The following is a 21,581-nucleotide window of genomic DNA, read 5'->3' on the forward strand; positions in this document are numbered from 1 at the left end:
AGCAAACTAGGGACAAGGCGATGTTTGTTCCAGCGGTAGCTGCAACCACAGAAATGTTAGTACTTAAATGATTCATCTGTCAAGAAACTAGTCATAGATTAATTCTCGGCTGATTAAACCGTTCAGTTACTCAATCGTCCTCAGTGCTCAAGGTCCGTGAGGTTGCAATTGATGTATACTCAGCTGCTGTTTTTGGTTGTCAGTGCATCTGACAACACAAAACAAGCCTTTTCAATTCAAACCAAGGCTTTCTAAAGACATTAGGATTCTTGGTTCAAGGTTGGGGAGAACAACTTCTTGTACTTTTGCAGTGTTAATCTTCTATGGGGCAAGGAACCATATATGGTAACACACACACACATTTTAAAATCATGTCCATTGCCTCTAAGTGAGGTTGAGAACCATGTGGTTTTCACTCAGCCAATCGCTGAAGAGCAAGGCATCATTCTCTGGTCAAATCGGGGTCTGCAAGGTGAACCTCTGCACGAATACTGAGTGTAACTGATTTTTTAGGTACCACGAAGAAGTGGCCTAATGCTGTTGAATGTGTATGTTTGTATGTTTATCATGTGTATGTTGACAAGTCCCTGAATTGGCACCTATCTTCTAATGGCTAAAGCTTAAAAAAGCCAATGACTAAACAAACATGGTTTAAGTAAATGGCTGGGAAGACAACAGCCAACACAGGCTGTAAGAACTGAGGGTCAGATTTCCAGTTCATGAAGTGTGCTGGCTGACATTAGTTTAGCCTATTGTCTCTCTATTGTCTCTTTTCATTTGAACCAATGAACTGGGATCAGATTCAAGTAAGCAAGCAAACACACACATGTTCATTACTATACATATGATTAACTTGACTCTATGGTACATTTAAGTCTGCAGAGACTTCAGAGTGCTCTACAAAGTCCCCTACTAATAACTTGGTCACATTGACATAATTTTATCTAGTCCAGTCAAGATACACGAATGACTGGTTGGCGCCTTCACACCGAGTTATCAGAAGAGTAGTGGATGTCATCCCGCATCATCATGGCCACACGGATGTAAGTTGGTATATCACATCAGATCAAAGTCTGGTAGGACCTGCGGCACTTTTACCGCGTCTTGGAGTCGCTGCTTCCTCATGTGATGTCGTCATGCAAATTAATGGGATGAACTGAATGAAATGTGTCATGGGCAGTCACTGTACAGTTGCTGAGATAATTAGTTTAATGATGATAAAATAGGAGCAGGTCTTAAACCACAGCGCAGTTACTCTCATTAGATTTCCTGCTCTACCTGGTGACACACAGGGGTCAATGTTTTTAGCAAGATCCAGAACCATGTCGTCATTAAACCCTAAAACAGTTTAAAACCTAATAATAATCATAAAAAAAAAATTAAAAAATCCCATCCCCATACTCATAATTGGTTCCCAAACCCGGAAGTCCATATTAACCAACCATGGGGATCAGAGCTAGCCTCCTAAACTTAACACGAGGTCAGAAACACTGACATATTTATCCAAAAATGTTGTGGACTTCTTCAAGATGTTTCGCGACTGATCCGAAAAGCTTCTTCAGTTTTGTTCTTCAGTTCTGCCATCAATTCTCAATATAGTCGTCTTCTGCCACCAAGAAGTTTCACCCCCATTCACACCTTGAGACCAGAGTGCGTTTACATGCACAGCTTAATGGAGCTATGCTCAAAATTTGACTTTCTGAATGCGGCCCTTGCCCCAATGTACATGCAACGGAGAAAATCTAACTACTGACAGGAACATGTCCTCCTCCACCACAGTACGTGGTGATATGTGTCTTTTCAGCGGGTTAATATTGCCCCCGTTTCTGGTTGACCTATTATGTCACATAATAAACCAGATGTGCTTCTGATGACGTCACGACGTAGGGATGTTGACGTTGGGTCTTATAATTGGTTGGACAACAGGAAGAAGCGGAAGCAGAAGAGAAGTTAGCAGTTAGTGGTTTTTGGCCAGGCAGAACAAGTTACTGTTTTTTTTTTTGTTAGTCTTTGGATAATTTGATAAAAGCTGTATTTTTATTTAATCTTTTTTTCAGGATAAAACTTCTTAAATCCTTTTGCGTCTGCTATACAAATGAATGGATTGAACTCTTATTATTTTGACATTTTATTAGTTCATTTTTTATGAATAATGTGCTGTCATCCTTTGTGTTTTGTGCAAAATTAAAAATTATGAATAAAAAACTTTACCGAGCTGTCTCTTCCAAACATATTGTGAAAAATAAATTAAACCTGTGTTGTCTAACCATGAACCCACAACAAGATGGATAATAGTTCAGCTTTTTAATCTTGTACGTAATGTGTGTGCTACTTATGATGCAGAAAATCGCTATCCCGCTCTATCTTCAGGTGGTTCTTCCTTCTGCTGTGTTTACCTTCTTCTTCGGTGACCAGCTTTCTTGGATGTTTTTGTTTCTGGGCTCATACGCCAGCACAGCAGTTGTGGAACATGTGCACGCGTGTTATCCAGTTAAAGTCCAATTAAGGCGTATACATGCCAGGGAAAATCGATTTCCAAAAGCACTATCTGGGCGTCGTAATCGGATAAGAAGAACTCCAATTTCAGTCGATATAACGTGTTTACATGCACTTAAGTTCTCCAGTTAGAGACGGACTAAGGACATTTTTTTTTTTTTTTTTCAAGTGCATGTAAACGTACTGACTGATGATGGGTTATTAGAGCATCATTCATAGGGGAAAGAGGACAGGGACAAACAGTCACCTCTTAATAACAGGTAAGTTAATACACTAGTTATGCAAGTATATGGTCGTTAACGGATACTATCAAGCAAGATTGTGATGGGTTACACCCACACATGTCCCTATTTAAACCCCAGCTGCACATCAGTCCTTTAGAAATGAAGAAGCTACTCAGATGAGCTGTGAACCATATTCAAGAAAATCTACAGGTCCTGTTGTCTTACCTTTTGGAAATACTGTAACCTGGATGACTGAGAACCTTCAAAGACACTTTAACATATTTACTTCTGCCAAATTAAAAATGGCCTAAAACACTTTCATTTAAGTTAGGGGTTAAAATATCTCACAGCATATTCCGATTCTGTGCAAACACTGGCCCCAAAAATTAGTACTTCCTAATGAATCATTGTAATTTATCTACAAAATACATGTCAGTTATAAGCACAACAATGTGTAACACACACCTAACGAAGTTCCACTGTGTGTATTCACAGCGGGGTCTGATAACGCATGAGTCCTAACTGACCAAATCGAGTTGACAGAGATCGATATAAGGACTGGCTTTGTTGGAAACGGATCACCCGAGTGTGTGCGCGTGTGCCTCTGTGTGTGTAATAATATCAGCCTTTGCACAGGCCACATTATCCTTTAGTGAATCTGTCACTTCACATTTTGTTTAACACAAAGCTGAGGACTCTCTCTCTCTCACACACACACACGCACACACTGAGCAATGAACACAAAAAGAGAGCGAGGCAGTCAGTAAACCAGTCAGTCTGTTGTTCATTAGAGGTGTAGTGAGACTTTGACTCATGCATTTGCAGCTCTATGCTATGTGCCCCGTCGTACTACACGATACTAAATTATAATTCCCACTGCCACAGAGAAAGACTGAACATGCCCTTTTTAGTTTCACGCAGAGGATCCACGCCAGACCTTAGAGTCAGCTTTAAGGAGGAGATTACACCTCTGCAGCCAAGGACCCCCAAACTGATGGAGAGATTAAGTAGGGACCCCCTCCCTTCAATATGTGTTGTATATTAAACTCAGCCCAGGGCTTTTCATAAATATACATGATTATTATTATAATTTTGCATTCAGTATTAAGCTATTCAAATAATATTGAGGTTGAAATATTTGTTTTTTATTTCAAACATGTGCAACAGTATGGTAACGTCTTCTGACTACATTTATCCCTTATTTTTAATATGCTGGATTCAGGTTACTGTGCGGGACATAGACGCCCTAACCTACGTACATAGCCATTTGTACTTGTGCGCTCGTTAATCTAGCTTGCTCTGTAAAGATACTAGTCTGATTTGTCAGTCACTTCCCTTTCAACAATGGCAAGTGACAGTTTCTCTGAAGATGCGTTCAATGTGTTCCACCCTAATCGATCTGAAACAGTCAATTAAAAAAAATTGTGGAGATGGAGAAGCAGCTGGAAATACTAACGCAATCACAGCTCTCGCGGCGTCGCGACTTGTGTTGACATTTCTGGGGGAGGTGCGCGACAGGCTACGGTCTGCGTAGGGTCTGGGCTGTAGCTGTCGCTGTAGCTGCGGCATGAAATTGACGGGAAAAGCCTACACTGCACCTAAATAAGAATTTTCTAAAGCAGCTCTAGCAACAGCTCCTATCAGGATCCCTACTGCCTCTCTCCAAAATACTTTTTACATGGAGGATGGAGTCCTTAATCGGGAATGCCTGAATCACGCTGATCCACCGGGTTTAGAAGTGGGTGATGAGTAAACGCTCTTAAAAAAATCACTATGGTAGTGTTCCAAAGTCTTTTATTTGTGGCTGCCGTATATAAAGGAGACACCTGCCTCTCTGAGGTGTGTGATGAGGGCTGACGACGAAGCCTTGGCTGCGCGCTGGTAGGCAGACCGCTGATGATATGATAAGAAAGAGAGAGAGAGCCTGCCGAACCGAATGTGACGACAGGAGGTGCGCTTCGGCAGCCAACGCTACAAGGACCAGTCCAAACTGACACCCAAATCTGCACGCTATTAATAGGCCTGGGCACACGAAACAACACATGATAGCCGCCAACAAGCCTTGAGAAATAGTAAGCGGCATCGTGCACATGTGAGATCCGTCGTATTAGAAGCTTTGCGCACAGCAGATAAAAGCGCGAGAGATTTTAATCCCATTTGCGTTTGATATATGCATAAAATCTTAAGTCACACTGTCTGTTGATTAAAGTTCCTGGTGGAGGAATGTAAAAGAACCACCTTCTCATCTGAGACCAAAGTGTTGGAGGAGAGACGGTTTTGCCCTTTGGTTGATTCTGTTGGTGGGTTCAGTTGCACCCTCCCTATGAGTGTTGAGTACTGCAGGACATAGAAACTGAAACCTACGCACATAGCTAGCGCCAGTGCAAACCATTTATGCTTTTGCACTCGTCAGTCTGGCTCGCTCGTAAAAATGTGTCTTTTTTTTGCCAGTCGAGTTCATATTTGTCCCCACTTCTTGCTTCGCTTTCAACAATAGCCACCGAAACTTTTTGACGAAATTTCGCCAAAGGCCTGTCATACATGTTTGTATCGCCTCCTATAACCTCCTCAGTTTTCTCGACATGTTCCAAAACAATCAATACGAAAGTTGCGGGAATGGAGAACCAGCCAGACATCTTAAAGCTGAAACACATACCACCAAGCGGACCAATCACAGCTCTTGCTGTAGCTTCTACTTCAATTTCCCACAGGAGTCTAAACCACCTATTACTGCGGCAACTTTTTAGGTTAACAGGTAGTTAGTTTCACCACACTACATAGTTTTTTTCATGCCAACTAACCCCCCTTACTTCTAGCCTGACACCTTTATTCCACCTGCATCACTTACATGTATGTCGAAAGGGCCTTATGCACAGCCACACATGTTAGGGTTAGGGTTAGGGGTAAGCAATTACATATTGAACACAGTGCTTTTGTTTCTGGAGGGCTTTTATTTTCCCGGTTTGATGCTCACAAGGCTTTGTAAACCCCAGGCCTAAATTATTATTATTATTACTATTATTGCTGCTACTGCAAATAAGAATTACTGTATACTACTTCCAAATAATAATGATAGCAGTAGCGGCAAAAAACAGCCTCTCCACATAAAACAACTGTTATTGATGCAATTGGAAGCCCTGGGATGTTTTAGCTGTCGGCTCTGCATGCTTCATCATATTTGGCCCTTGGGTAAAATTAATTGGGGGACCCCGCTGTAATGTGTATGTGTGTCTTTTTAGCATTGCAAAAGAGTGAATGCTTAAAAAGTCGATGAATACTAAATTCCCTTGCGTCCAATAGATCACTTCAAGTCCTACGCAGAATGTCTTAAAAGCACACACGCTGCTGTGAATAGACAGCGGTTTAGAGTTTACGGTCGACATAATAAAGGGGGCACATTCTAAGGAAAACCTGTATCAGTAGGTCTTAATCAAAGACAACAGATAAAAAATGAAAGCGTGAAAAATGGTGACGCAGGAGGGTGAGAATTCATAGAAAAAGTTCAAATCTCTTACCTTTTGAAGTCCAATGCGTGCGTCACATAAAGCAAAGAAAAAGAGACAGGAAATTAATAAGCATTAAAATTTATGCTTTCGCTATCACTTTAATTCCCTAAAGACAACAATATGCTCAGACAAAAGTTGCACATGCTTTCAAAACCCCTGTCAACCTCGATCGCTACAGAATACAATGCATTAGTTATTTCATTTTGTTTTAAAGGTTACTCTTGCTAAAAGTGTTGGAAGTAAAATAGATTAACCCCATCTTTTTTATATTTTCTTCTGGATTGTTGCAGCCTTAAAGGCAAACTGCTTGTCACAAAAGATATACATCCTCTAAATCTTAATTAAAAATTAATAATAATTTGGTGTGGCAGAACATTAGTCAAAGTTATCCACAGCTGAATTTAGGAAAGCATCGTCAGATAGACTTTTTTCCTTTACTCAATTTAAGTGGTTTTGCATGTCAACTGTTAGATGACTTTATGTGAAGATTTGAGTAGATGAGACAGCTTTACTTTGACACTTTGGCCGCAAAGCACGCACAACCGAAAAAACACACATGTCACGTGCTAACAGAAGACAACATTAACAGTAAACCCCAAAGCACAAACTGTAACATATTCCAAGTGGACATTAGTGCAGCGCCGCAGCCAGCCGTCCATCAAATTAACAAACTAATACCCTAATCCAGTCAGCCAGTAAGTAAATAAATAAAGCTTGGCATACGCAATGCATCTAAAAAAGGATGAGTAATGCTGGGATTACTTTTGAAATAAATAAAATCAAACCATTAAAATGGAGAAAAGCAAATCAGTATTAAAATAAAATAAATGTAATTCCTAAAAATAAGTAATAATAAGACCTGTAAGTAGTGTGTGTACTGTGTCAAAACATCCTTTGCAACATTCTGACAATAGTGAAGTTATTCAGGTAATTTGTTAAGCATGGTAATGAATCTGGTAGTAGGTTAGTAGCTGTGGCTAGGGAGGAAACATGCTAGTTGGGGAGTCTGCTAAAGGTAAGGCTAGTCGAGCGGTTTTAGTAGTAAGTGGTAGGGCTAAGCTAATCTCTTAGGTGAAAGTCACACAGTTGCGTGGTGGCTGCATGGAGGGGGGTGACTACTGCTGTTGGCTAGGCTAGTTAGCTGGTGTCTTCCTGTTGGTTGCTAGTTGATAGCTGATGACTAGCCTGCTGGTCAGTTTTTCAGTTGGACTGGGCTTCTAAATGTGTTTTGTCTGAGATCTTGGCACAAGGGATTGTAACATCTTATCCTGTGTAATAATGAATTTAAGTTACTGGATACAGTTTGTAGTTCAATAGAGGGTCGGGTAACTCGAGTACAGTCAGACAAACATTCAGACACATATGGATCTGTGCATGACGTTTATTCATATTGTTTATTCATAAGTTTGCCCGCCATGTTTATTGGTAAAGTATTTAGGAGATATAAAAACAGCAGCAAAAAAAGGCCGGGAGACGGCCTCGAAATCAGTCAGCGGCGGAGCAGCTCTGCATCCTAAACCATTCCCTCGGCGGACCATTTAAATCACAACATCAAATGAAATCAGGCTAAGGTTGCTGCGTGTCAGGGCTCTTAGTCCCGCTCTATGTGTTTAAGTATATATTAATGTCCTGAGTGATGCAGTGACCCTGTCATACTAAATCTACTGCTGTGTGATCACACGCCTTGACTCAACACCTTGTGGGTTTGTGCGTGCGTGTGTGTCAGAGCCTTCAGAATGACACATGGTAGAGTGCATGCACTGCTCAAAAGACTGTTAACCCCAGGCTCTTCTGCTGGCACTCCACCAGAGAGAAGGGGAAGGGACAACGCAGGGATGGTGGAACAAAAATGTGAACGGAAATACAACTTATTTTAAGATTTGAATATAGTTTGTAAAATAAGAGAAAAAGATTAAATTGGTGGCACACATAATAGATAGATAGATAGATAGATAGATAGATAGATAGATAGATAGATAGATAGATAGATAGATAGATAGATAGATAGATAGATAGATAGATAGAGAAGCGTGAGTATTAATTAGTCATCCTTTGTATCCCCCTAGTAAAGTGACACATCTCACTAGCTCTCTCTCATGATTTATCTGACCAATTGGTGCATCCCGAGGTTAAGTGAAGCATCTTCATGCAAAGCTAACAGGTAGCAGCAATTTTACTGATGCACAAAAGAGTGACTCATCAAAACAGCATATCCAAGTCTGTTCTCGAGTGACTCATCGTCAACTGCTGTGCGGTCCTCTGTTCAGAATTATTCACGATCTAGTCATTATTTACCATCGTCGGAACATTCATGACTACTCAGTTTGTTTGCATAGTTTTTTTTTTTCTTTCTCTTAGCATTCGCTGCCTCTTGGGTCAGTAAACAAGACGCCTGGTTGTTCCCATCATCTCTTTGCTGATGATACTAGGCTCTACTTGACCCTGAAATGCACCAGGAAGAACCGAGATAAAGCTGTGGAAATAAAAACACCATAAAAAATAAATTGGTGTTTTAACCCCTATGTACTTGGGTATCTTAGGTTTGACTCCAATAGATCAAATGATTTCCATATTTAGTGACCCATTCCTCTAGCTTACAGTGGTCCCAAAGAACCTGGTATTCCTCTTAAATATTGTGAATGCGGTTCATGCTTCGCTCAAATTTTGGCAATGCAAATGAGGCAAGGGTTAACCGGCCTTTGATGTCTCGATTACAAATTCTACAAAATGCATCAGCAAGACTTTTAACATTTATTTTTATTTTATTTTATTTTTATTTATTTATATAGCACTCTTCATACTAACAAGCAACCCAAAGTGCTTTACATAAAAAAAAATATATATGACAGATTTTTTTTTTTTTTTTTTTTTTTAAACTTTAACAATGATATGGAGCATTTTGGTCAACATGGGCTGTTTTTAGATATGCTATAGAAATAAATTATTGCTGGATTGATTGATACTGCATTATGATACAATACAATAGAATTTGATTTTTTTTGAAAAAAAGCAATAAATAGTACTGACTGCTGAGTAGTAGTAGTACTAGTAAACATTTTATACAATAAAAGTTGTCACTGACAGCCAATTAGAATACACTAAAGCTTGATAATTTACTGTATGTCAGCCTACTTTGAAAAGTACTATGGTACGTTATTACGGAATGTAATTTTTAGTAATATAACTCAACATAGAACAAAGTCACATTTCGTCCGTACAATGTGAACATGGCAGGCTTCATTTTCTCTCAAATTATAAAGTTCTGTCGAGATTTATTTAACTTGCTAGAGGCAATAAACTTAACACTGAGGGTAGAAGTTAAAAATAAATTTGGAAGCCACGCTGCACTGCTCCTGTGCGGCGTGAAGGGGCATGGCTGCTTCCACTGATACAACATAATAACATAATAATAACAGGAATAAGTGCAATAAATTGGGGAAAACAACGTACAGCTTAGCGGTTAACAGCGCGTTATCTTACACACATGTCAAAGTGTCTGCTATGAAGGATGCATTGCCCTGCCCACACACAGACGCACTTGCAGGGTATTTTGCATATTGTGGTGCCTGCAGCCAGCAAATTAGTTACATCTGAAACAGTCTAATTAACCCAGAGGAGCTTAACCCACTTATCACAGCCAGCAGAGAGTGAGACACACACAACACACACAAACAGAGAGAGTGACACACTCGGACTATCTCCTCCACCGATTGATTTGTCTCATCGCGCGACTTTGTGTGTTTGCGGGCCCGTGTGTATTTACTGTTTTTCAGTCTGATTGATTGGCTTGTACAAAGACAGGCCTTCCTTGTCACACTTTACTAAAACACACACTTACATGTACACACGCAGACACATAAGGCAACAGTGACGCAAAGTAATTAGTGTAAAAAAAAAAAAAAAAAAGCATAAAAAATAAGAAGGAAGAGGAAATGTTCCTCTCATAATATTTATATTTTTCCATCTGCCATGGATGCATGTAAATGAGAATGCACTAATTTGTATACAGACTCGGAGCTAATTAGCTATAACTAATAATCGGCTGGGCGTGGCACTCCACGCTGCAGATGTTCCTACCCCTAACTGCACATCTATCTTGATTTTATATGGATTCATATTAATTTGTTCGTTTATTGATACTTTGCAGCGTTTCCCTGTCTTCTTCTGTATCATATATTTCTATTCTCACACGTTATGCCGTACTAGTAAGAGTTAAGAATATATACATTTGCTTTTAATGTTTGAAAGAGACAAAGAAACCATACTATTCATAAAAAAATCCCCAGGATCCCCCTTTAAACCTCTGCCTTTCGGAAATGCTGCAGTGCACTGTGACTTCTCATAATGTTTTGGCTCACCGGTATAGGTGTGTGAGAAGTAGGATGTTAAACTTATTGCGTAATAGTTCAGGTATGACTTTGGGATTTAGCAGTGATGCGTTTGGACTTAGCCGCAGGCCCCTGTGTGCCCGGGTGTTGATCCCTGGCAACAGTCACAGGTAGACATGTTTGGAGTTAGCTGCAGGTCTTGTATGCCCGGGTGTTAATCCCTGACAGAAGTCACAGGTACAGTATATATCTATTTCATGGCAGTTTACCCTTAGGTGTAGAGGGTTTTTTTTTTGCTTCAAAGTGTTGGATGGAATGAAATAAAAACATTGGCTTTTTTCTTTTGCAGCCTGGCAAAATGCAGAATTAAAATAACCCCCCTCAGTGTCAAATAAAGCAGCAAAGCCATGCGTCTGCCATGTCTGGACCGGATGCAGTTGGGGTGAAACAGCAGTTTCCAGACGGTATTTACTCTTTCCGAGACCTGACGCCTGGATGGTGCTCCTGCTAATGTATCAAACGACGCAAGAAGCATATCTGTGTGAAAGGAGTCTGCTTTTGTCTGCAGAAATAAAAATAAAATGTATCACGGAATGCAAAGCACGCTCCCTCACAATAATGAAACCAAGGTTTATTAAATGGACTGCAGCAATTTGAGACAAATATAAATCCCGAGCAACGTTAGCTGTTATCTGCGGTCTAAATTGATTCCTTCATTTCCTTGATTTCGCTATGAAGCACTTACGCCAATCGGGCATAACATTAAAACCACTGACAGGTGAAGTTAATAACACTGACTTTCTTGTGACAATGCAATGTTCTAATGGGAAATCTATGGACCTGAAATTTGCATGTTACTTTGTCATGTAAGACCCACCTAGACCAGACAAGGTACCCCCAACCAGCCAACCAACCATGGCAATGACGATGCTCTACGGCAGCAGTGATGCAGAGGAAAACGTGAAAAACGTGTTGACCTGGCCTCCAAATTCCTTAGATCCTGCACTGATCAAGTGTCTGTGGGATGCACTGGAATAAGTCTGATCCACAGAGGCCCTCCCCTCAACCCATAGGACCCCCACTAACATTCGATTGCTAGGGACACCCTCAGAAGACCCACGGTCGTAACGTTATGGCTGATCGGTGCATTTGTGCGTGACGCCATTGTCTGCCCCAGCGTCTTCACTTCCTCCTCGCGCCGAGGACTTCCGGCGGCCCGCGCGCAAAGACACGTCGTATCTTCTGCTTTAGTCTGGTGAGACAAAGTGTTGACTTCAGCACCTCTGCTCAGCCTCCCTCTCCCTCGCGCTCTCTCCCCTCACTGTAGTAATCAATCATCAGCGCGGTCGCTCTCTCTCCCCCCCCGTTTGAGCTGACAGGTCCTATTTGTTATATTGCTTCCACAATGCTGGCCTGTGCTATTCACTGGCATGGGGAAAACACACACACACAGACACACACGCACACACACACACTCAGTCTTTGTCAGTATGTTCACACTAAACCCCTAGGTGTAAACATACAGTACCAGTGCTACGAAAACATTGAGTCCTCGCACAAAAATCTCGGGGACATTTTCTCTAAACTCTTAAATGCATACTTTGGGTCATTCGGTATCTGGGATTAAATTATACCGTGTAATGCACAATGCAACAATGCGTACAGTTTGAGCTCACGATGGCGCTGCAGTCTAACGGTTACAATGATTAAATGCAGACGTAATGACACAGATGTGTCTCTGTTTGGCTTATCCTAGACGATAAGGCTTGGTTTCTGCTACAGATCTAGACAGTGGCTTCCTTCTATCGTACACTAGTGTGATGCTTTTACTCGTCCGCTCGTGTGTTTGTGTATGGTTATGTAATAACACAGCCAAAATGCTCGTAGGAGTTGCTTGGAATTAGAATTTAGTGGATCATGTTGTAGTTGGAGCTAATAAATATTGAGCAACTCAGGTCACAATGGGACCACCACAGAAATAGACTACCAGAGAACCCGAGGCTCCCAGGCCAGAATGGGGATCTCCCTAAGGACTGACAAGCTTTAACCTCCAGCGGTGACAATGTTTACTACTCTACACTCTCCATCCTGTTTTACATACACCGATCAGCCACAACATTGACCATCTTGTGACAATACAATGTTCTGCCGGGAATCTTTTGGACCCGGCATTCGCTTGGATGTTACATAGCCATAGAATACCACCCACCTAGACCAGACCAGGCACCCCCAAGACCGAAAGGCCCCCACTAACATTATTCTGTTGCCAGACAACACAGAACCCTCAAAAGGTTCACGTCCATGTCCACGCTGTCCTAGGGCCCCAACAAACCCCTGAGAGATGTAGATCAATCGCAGTTGTCGCAGTTTCTGACCTCATTATATAGCATACGTTACAGAGCTACATCGTACAACGGCATTCCTATGGCGTAGATGCAGCTCGGGAGCAGTTATTACAGTAAATGCGATGAAGCAGCATCAGGTTTCAGGCTTCCAGCTCAGCCGCTGAAGATGAGGTTGATTTCTGCTGATGAAAATGAACGTGTTGCTGCGTCATTCATAAATCTGATCATTTAAAACCAGAAATGGATCGTAAAAATGACAAAGTCCAATCACCAAAACGCGTCAAGCCGGACACTGAGGAGAGGATCGGACCGATTCTCGTAAAATTCACTGAGCAGCCTCGACCCCTTCTGCTATAAACACGAATGGCTTTTCAGCCAACAATCTCACGACAGAAGCTTTCCCTGGATTTTTTGGCCTTGAGCTACTGTGGCCATAGAAAAGGAAAGGAGGTGCCAAGACGCCCAAAAAACACAAGACATGCCACAGCTGTCCGCCCACTCTTCCCCCACAAAACAGTGGAGCAGTGAATGCTTTGTGTGGTTTGTAACAACATTGTTAGGTGGCACTTCGTGAGGAGATAACACGGCATAAACAAGAAAATAAGTCAGCCTGGAAATATTCATCCATTTCGACGAGGCACATTTTTCTGACATCAGTAAATGACTGCATTAATATTCCACATGATGAGGAACACCGTGGTTGTTATTTTTATTACTCTGCTATGAAGATATTAGAAGCAATTTGATTTTAATAAATGACTGCCTCATATACAGTAAGCGCTGCGTTGCTGAAGATCTGCCGAAGATTATTGTATAACAGTGTTCAAAAACAAGCCAAGGTGCGTGGGTGAAAATATGTGTGCCAGCACTTTTTTTTTTTTTTTTTTATTGTTTCATTACACAATAAAAAAAAAAAAAAAAGAAGTAAATGTTAATACTATTCTCAAAACTTATGGTAAAGGCCCCATTGGTGGCTCTTGGCTGTCCCTTTGGCTTTTTGGACACAGGTCAGATTGACATAGTAGAGTCACACTTTACTTTGTAGGCTGTACGATGAAGGGAAATTACTAAGGATCTTGCTGATGTGTCATGTACAGGGGTCTTCCACCGTATAAATAAAAAAGCTAGGGACAACTCTGAGTATATTTATGATTTCAGTGTGGTTCACAGTAGGGGTTGCACGAGTTCAGATTTTTTTTCGATGAAAGCCAAGGGATGGGATAGAGTACCCATGTTTCTCTAAAGCTTTCTCTATGCACTGCATCTATAAGTCGAATAGCTTTGACAATTGAATCCACCAACAAATTGTTGATTGGCAGCCTCCTTCTCTCAGGCAAAGATGGTGAAGTCGTTGACTGACTGCTGTCAAAGGGATTTGTACCGTTCCTTTGCTAGCGTTAGCGGGCGCCTTTTCCGATGAGTGTACATTACAGTCGCACTTTGGTTGTATTTCAGGAATGACTGACATATTTTGCATCTCATGATAGTATGGGCTTTATTTTTTGTTTGCTGCAATGACCCACTGGGTTCTCGCCTGTCTTCTAGGAGGCGGCCATGTTGCTATTGTCATGTGATCAGTGACCAGTCGACGCAACACTTAAAGCAACATGGCTAAGGGGGCAGGGCCTGAGAAATGAAGCCCATGCGAAAAGTGCAAAAAACTGCAGTTCTTTGAGTGGCCACTTGAGGCTGGCGCCAAAAGGGAACAAATCCCCATAGACCCCTATGTTAAAAGGTCGACCTTTACAGCAATATTAAGCATGTGTACAACCTGGTACAAAAAATGATTTTGGTCTCAATAGTTTATTTCACTGTTCATGACAACTGTACGAGGGGTGAAATTTTTTCTAACCTATTTTTTGTTTTTTTTCTCAATGTCCAACACGAACCCCATGTCCATATTTGGAATATCCGTGTGTGGGCGGAGTAAAGCTCATCCAACATGGCAACCATAGGCTCCGCCCACTTGGCTTTATTTTCGAGGTTCAGAATCCAATGGGTGACGTAACAGTGGGTTGGTCGATAGTATACAATAATACTTCACTTACAGTCAATGTTCATGGTACAGCATTGAAGTGGACAAACTGAGCAGTCAACTAGTCTGTTCAACCCTTCATACGTTCATAGTACGTAAACTGATACAACTAAAGCTGGATTTAAATGCTGCTGAAATTAATGCTTTTCAGATTTTAACATCTTGATTTCCTCTCATATTACGCACAGCCTGTTTGGATTTCAGAACAAAAACTACACAACAGCCTCTTGTTACCAGTGTTATTGTTGCCCGACTATTCATTCCCATAAATAACAATGTAGTGGTATATTTCACAGTATACATAGCACATACTGTCCAGAGTCCAGTCCAGATTAGATTGCAGCGTAGTTGACTCTTTTTCACCAAGACACTCATCCAGTTAGATGTCTATAGTTTCATTTTCTATATTTATTTCATTAAGAATGACATGTAGGACATGTGTTTCTAATGAGATGCCTAGGTAAAAAAAAAAAAAGAAGAAATAAATAAAAAAAATGTCAACTTTAAAAATCAAAAACACTGACATCAATGAAGTGATAATAATATAGTAAGAAAGTGACACATTGATCTTCATCACAATAAATCATCCATCTTTGCCTTTTCAGCCCAGCAATTAATTAACAATATGTTGACACACAGGACTTGAAGCTGATTGCTTAGCTGAACATCTGGAAGGACGTCATCGGTCGTTTTAGCTCCTGGCAGTTTATGGGAAGTTTTATTTCAATTTACTACATCCAAACGGACAATAAAATACAAACTATTGCACATTTAAACAGATGTGACATGTTCCAAAGGTAGAGGCTTTAGATGAAGACAAAAACAAATGTTTAAATTAATTATTCCGGCAATTTCGCTGAGGTATCAAATCCACTTTCAGCAGGAGCCAGCACTAAGTCAAGTATCAAATTAATGCTGAGCCCCCTTTTGTCTCGCATCAAACTGTGTTTAAAAACCCACGTTTCGTTTTTCATCAGTGAGATGGATGCCGGAGTGATTGCGCGGTTAAAGGAATGAGTCATACGGTAGACGTTTGAAAGAAATGGGGATTTTATGTGACACCGCAGACGCAAACGGCGAGGCTGCAAAGTAAGAGGAGGGAAAGGTGTAAAAGGAAAGAAAGAAAAGAAAGAGGGGAAGACAGGTGATGTACTGTAAGGCAGCAGGAAACAATGGCGAGAAAACGACTGAAAACACATTTGTACCGTGTAGAAATATAAAATGGCCCAGTTGTGTGTGTATATATGTGTGAGTGTGTGTAGTTTGCCGGCCTCAGCATTTTTCTCCACATTATTCTTGGTCATTTGATTTGAGAGGCTCTCAGGATGAACCTGCCGATGCAAGCACTTTTGCAACCGCAGCACCAGGCGCGCACACGCGCGCGCACACACACATACATACATCGCAGATCTTTATGAGACAGTCAATATTCAACTGCAGAAAAATGATCACTCGGCATGCACACACACACGCGCAGGCGCGCAAGCGCGCAGGCACGCACACGCGCGGCGACGCACACCTGCAACTGCCGTCTCTCCGCTAATGAATGCAAATGACCTGAAAATTCATCTCTGCGCTCGCATCACATTTGTTTTGGCAGATCTGCGAGTGCGTACGCGGACGCTCATTACTACCGGAAAAAAAGAAGGAAAAATATGTAATGAAATAATAAAAAAAAACTGAACTGAAACTGAAGCTTTAGAACAAGTAAAGGCCAAGAGATGCAGCTGAGTGCACTCCGTCCCACGTTCTGACAACAAAAGGTCCAAAGGAACAAAGAGTAACAAATAAAAATAAATGAAATGTCAAAGTTTTATTTCATATTTCCACCATCCAGATATATAATTGGACTCCTGGTGCCTTTTCCCGAATGGAGAAAAATGACTTCTGTACATTCCAGGAAATCACTGATTTTTTTTTTTCCTTCACCAATTTACAAGGAGTCAAAAGGAGGTAAGAATCGTCATTATTATATGGAAGTGTAAATGGAGCCATAAACCACATCTCAAGTGAGGAGGTGAAACCTAAAGCCGAGCCCAAATTACACCAGGTGTCTTCAACGTTTTTCAGGCCAAGGACCCCCAACGGATGGAGAGATTAAGTAGGGACCCCCTACCTACTATATGTGCTCTATATTAAACTGAAAATTATAAAAATACATCATTGTTATTATTCTGCATTCAGTGTTAAGCTATTCAAATAATACACAGGTTAAAATATTTTTTTATTTCGCTTCTCTGCATGCATTTATCCCTTTACTAAAATATGCTGTATTCATGATAATGTGCAGTTAAAAAAAAAAATATATATATATATACAGTATATATATAAAAAATATCTAGTCAACCAAAGATTTTGCAGCCCCTCCTGCAGTACCTCTGCAGAACCCCTAGGGGTCGCGGACCCCCTGTTGAAGACCTATTAATTAGATGGTCTCCATATAATTCAAAATGTGTTTTGATTGAGGCCTATCCCAAGATAATTCACCGTAGCGCCATCAGAACTTCCCATTCCCCCCCTTAAAAAGACCACAATTAATGGTGCATTTTGTCTTTTTGTTTTTTTTTTGTTTTTTTGTCAGGAAGGCAGTCACCACTGTGCTCTGGCCTTTCTGTTCACAGACCTCGCTCTCACCCTCCAGTCACGCCACCAGAATGCTTTATTCTCTGCTCAGCTCGCCGCGCAGCGCACATGCGACGGCGGCCGCCTTTTCAGCCGCGTTACGCAATCGCGGAGCGCGGTTTCAGAGTACAGTTATACAACCCCAGCCCCGCTCCGTAAAAATGTACAGGAGGCAGACGCAAAGAGGAGCACGGGAGCCCGGGGGGCGAAACGAGACCGTCCACGTGCACGCATGTTCACCGGGCCACACGAGTGAGCAGATATGGGACTGGCTGCAGGCACTGACTCAAGCCAGGACCATGGACAGAGGCTTCCCGGTGTCCTCTCACACGGCTTGAAGCCCACTGGCAGATTCTACTGTAACTGCACAGAAGTGAATCGCCCATTTAAATAAGAACATTTTTAAATTGTGGCTAAGACGTTGCCGAAAGGAATGCATGTATAAATGCTTAATCAGCTCTGGATGGGAATATTTGCAGCTGAGCGAGCCCAGACGCGGATAATGACGGGCATTGTTCAAAGATTGGAGGCCACAATCTGGAGCACATTGTTAAATTATGTAAGAGTTTCAGAATATTCACGGAAAAGAGGTACCCGTACTGTATCGGTCTAAATATAGAGCGGGATGTCCCCCCCAACTTTTTTAACAGCTAAAGACGTTTTAAGGACAGGAAACACTCCCGCGAATAGTCCTGATGGGGGGGAAGTTATTCTCGGCTACCATAAATCCAAGAGGTCCTCCTCACCGAAGCTTATTCTCTTGTATAAGCGAAATAGAAGATACAGTGAAACCCACATTATTGAATTTTTCTTTTTTTTTTTTTTTTATGAGTCACAGATTTATATTCTTTCCTGTCAGGCTCCTGAAGAGTCAGACCTTTTTTTTAGCTCGGAATCTGCCTCAGCAATTCTTGGCCGTTTTCTTCCGGCTTCAGACGTCATAGGCTCTCCATTGCATAAAAAAATAAAAAAAATAAAATAAAAACAGAGCTATTGCAGCCTCATTTACCAACGTATGAGCAAGCGTGTCACACCTGCCGCGTTTCGTGGCTTTGACGTGTTATTCCACAACCTATGACCCGACTGACCCCTGTCTTTAGCCCCGAAGCTAACCTCCTAGCGTGATTCAACACCGTATAATGATGTGCAAAAAGCGCGGATGACACACAAAATGTGCTGGAAGTGATGCGCTATTTATATGCGACTCGGCGGCGGCACGCAGGCCACGGAGAGTTCAGACCTCGCGATACCAGCGCAAAAACATGTCGTGACAAAGGGACTGACGGGACACTCTGTGGCGTCGACTGATCCCGAGACGAACGCAGAGTCCGTGAAGCGTTTCACCCGAGATGCGGAAGGAAGTTGGACCCTGGCACGTCTCTGGTGAAATTGTTGTAATCTGAAACCAGCGTTGCAGTAGCCCTCAGAAACTTCTGGCCCCCGACCTCCCTGGCACCAGAAGCCAAATGTTGCTAAGGGGCCCCTCCCGCTGTAACTGATCTGACACCGCAGTGCTGCTTCTACAGTTCTCCCTACTTTAAAACTACTCTGCGGAACGGCACAAAGTATCAACCACCAGTATCCATTGAATATAATATCTTTTTTTTTTTTTTTTTGATGGAACCAAATTTTCAAATATAAATATTTTTTTATTCCTACAGTGACTTGGCTGAATGCATTTTGGTTACTGCTTCCTACAGCTATTTAATCAACAGTCAGTGTCAATCCATGCCTTTCCATCTTGCGTTAGTCCCGGGTATTAACTAAAGATTGACTAAGACAAGACAATCATCATTTGTTTTAGAAATACAGCGGTCAGGCATAACATTATGACCACCTTCCTTATTTTGTGTAGGTCTTCCTTGTGCCTCCAAAACAATTGTGTATGTATATATATACTATTAGGTTCAATATGATATTTATTATTTGAATTTGGGGAATACTTCAGTTTGTATATATATTATGACCAAATTTCCACGTCCAATTCTACCATCTGTGTAATGTAATCAATACAGAACAGTCTCTAGTCTTATTGCCTCTATTTTTTTTTTTTTTTTTTTTCTTAAGGTTTCATGTTCATGCATCCATTTCAGTCTGTTTTATATGATGCTACACATTCGTTTGCTTCATGTTGCACCAAAGCTGATTTCACTGGCTCTCCGACATACGTGTACATATGACAAGTACTATGACAATCAAGCAGCTTTGTATTATTTATTTCTTCATTAATGGTTCAGAAATGTTGTGAGACTTCACATCGCGACGTCAAAACAAGGCGTGGGACACGTCTTAAAATCCAACGCATTCGACGCAAATCCTCGGCCGAGCTCGACGTTTAAGGAGGAATCTCCGGTTGAGCGGATTCACATCGTGCAGCGAGACGTCCGGAGAGCGATAATTGCATGAGAGCAAACGCCAGTGGAGCTAACGCACGATGACAGTGTGTAGTTGTAATAATCATTGTTACTCGATGATCCTCTAATGTGAGGACGATTGCAATTACGCCGCTGATAATCTGTGAAATTCGCCCTCGTGGGAGCGACGCAACTCTGAATCTGATTTGGGATCTGTTACATTAGTACTTCACAGAGGTGTTTTTTTCCTTTTCAGTCAGAGGCAGTAATGAGCGGAAATGTAGTCAGGCAGGAGGTGTTTTATCCCCTGAACTATACCTCATCATTCCCAATAAATGAGAAAAGAAAATCTGCTTTTTCGCAGGGAACGTAAAAAAAAAAAAAAGAAGTTCTATTGAGCTACATCCAAAAAAATGAAAACAAAAATACATATGTATACGATAATTGCCGGTTTTAAAAGAAAAGTCTCACTGAGTAGAAACCAGCTCATTAAAAAACTGAAGTTCAGTCTGAGAGAATAACCTTCTTGATGCCAGACTGATAGATCTAAGTCTGCGACGTAGATCTCGTAGAGAAGCATAGACTTGTAACAGTCGGTTATATAACTGCCCGTCCTCTAACTAAATCACTACAGCATGGTGAATGCATCCATAATTTTTGATTTGATTTCATCTTCAAGGCAGACCAAGTTACACTTGCCCAGTTTATCCGAGCATTTACAAATCATGTGAAACATTTATTATTATTCTGTTGTGCGCATTCGTCTGAACGCTCTATTCTTTGGATAATACAGAAATAAATAGAAAAAAAACAACAAATTAATTAAAACCCAACTCATTATGAAATTAAAAATTCTATTAATTTTTAAATCAATAACACCATTTAATTTAAAACACCCAAAAGTGTTTATTGCTTTTCTTTCCTCAGTGACCCTTTAAAAACGTGTCATTTCATTAGAAATAAAATGCGCCGCGCGATAAACGAATGCTGCTGATATTCTCTAAACCGCTGAAACTAAATTGTGTGGAGTCCCTGTGATCGCGGATTTGAATTACACTGTTAATTTGACGCGGAGGGCTCAGTGTGTTTTTCATCATTTTAATATTGTTTTATTACCACTACGAGTGAAACGCGTTGATCTCTGGGTAATAGTGCGAGCTGGGCGTCCGCGGGAGGCACGGTTAGCGGAGCCTGTGGCGGTTGCTATGGAAACCTAGTGCACATTAATTTACTTGCTGTCTGTCTCAGTCTTTTAGGAAAACTTTTCAGGTGTACTTTTTTCTTCTTTTTTTTTTTTAAATCAGTCAACTTATATTAACTAACAGTGCAACTGGTATAAGATTGTGATATGTGATGTGTTGCCATCAGGGCTGGGCCTAATTCAGATCCTACCTACCTTTCAGCATCACACTGTCAAGACGAAACGTCACGGGCATTTTTATTTTTACTGATCCCAAACAGATTTTAAGGTAGCGGTAATTACACACTAGCCTGGCGTATAATTTTTAGGCTGGTAACACACCATCTGGAGCTTATTTGTCGCAGGCAAAGCAGCAGTGCTCAGATGACATGGACGACGCTGTTACGCTCTTCCCCATCACCGTGAAGCCCCACCCAAACGATTCGACAGGCGCGGCAGATGTTCACCGGGACATAAGGGTAAGCGGTGGC

At 41.3% G+C, this 21,581-nt stretch overlaps 1 protein-coding gene across 7 annotated transcripts in view; it reads right to left on the reverse strand.

Moving 5' to 3' along the window:
• Positions 1 to 21,581, reverse strand: part of rbfox1 (RNA binding fox-1 homolog 1) — a 214,003-nt gene that overhangs the window by 68,996 nt on the left and 123,426 nt on the right. The gene's annotated exons all lie outside the window — the stretch shown is intronic.

Source organism: Mugil cephalus, chromosome 20, assembly GCF_022458985.1.
Source record: "Mugil cephalus isolate CIBA_MC_2020 chromosome 20, CIBA_Mcephalus_1.1, whole genome shotgun sequence".
In the NCBI taxonomy this organism is placed as follows: domain Eukaryota; kingdom Metazoa; phylum Chordata; class Actinopteri; order Mugiliformes; family Mugilidae; genus Mugil; species Mugil cephalus.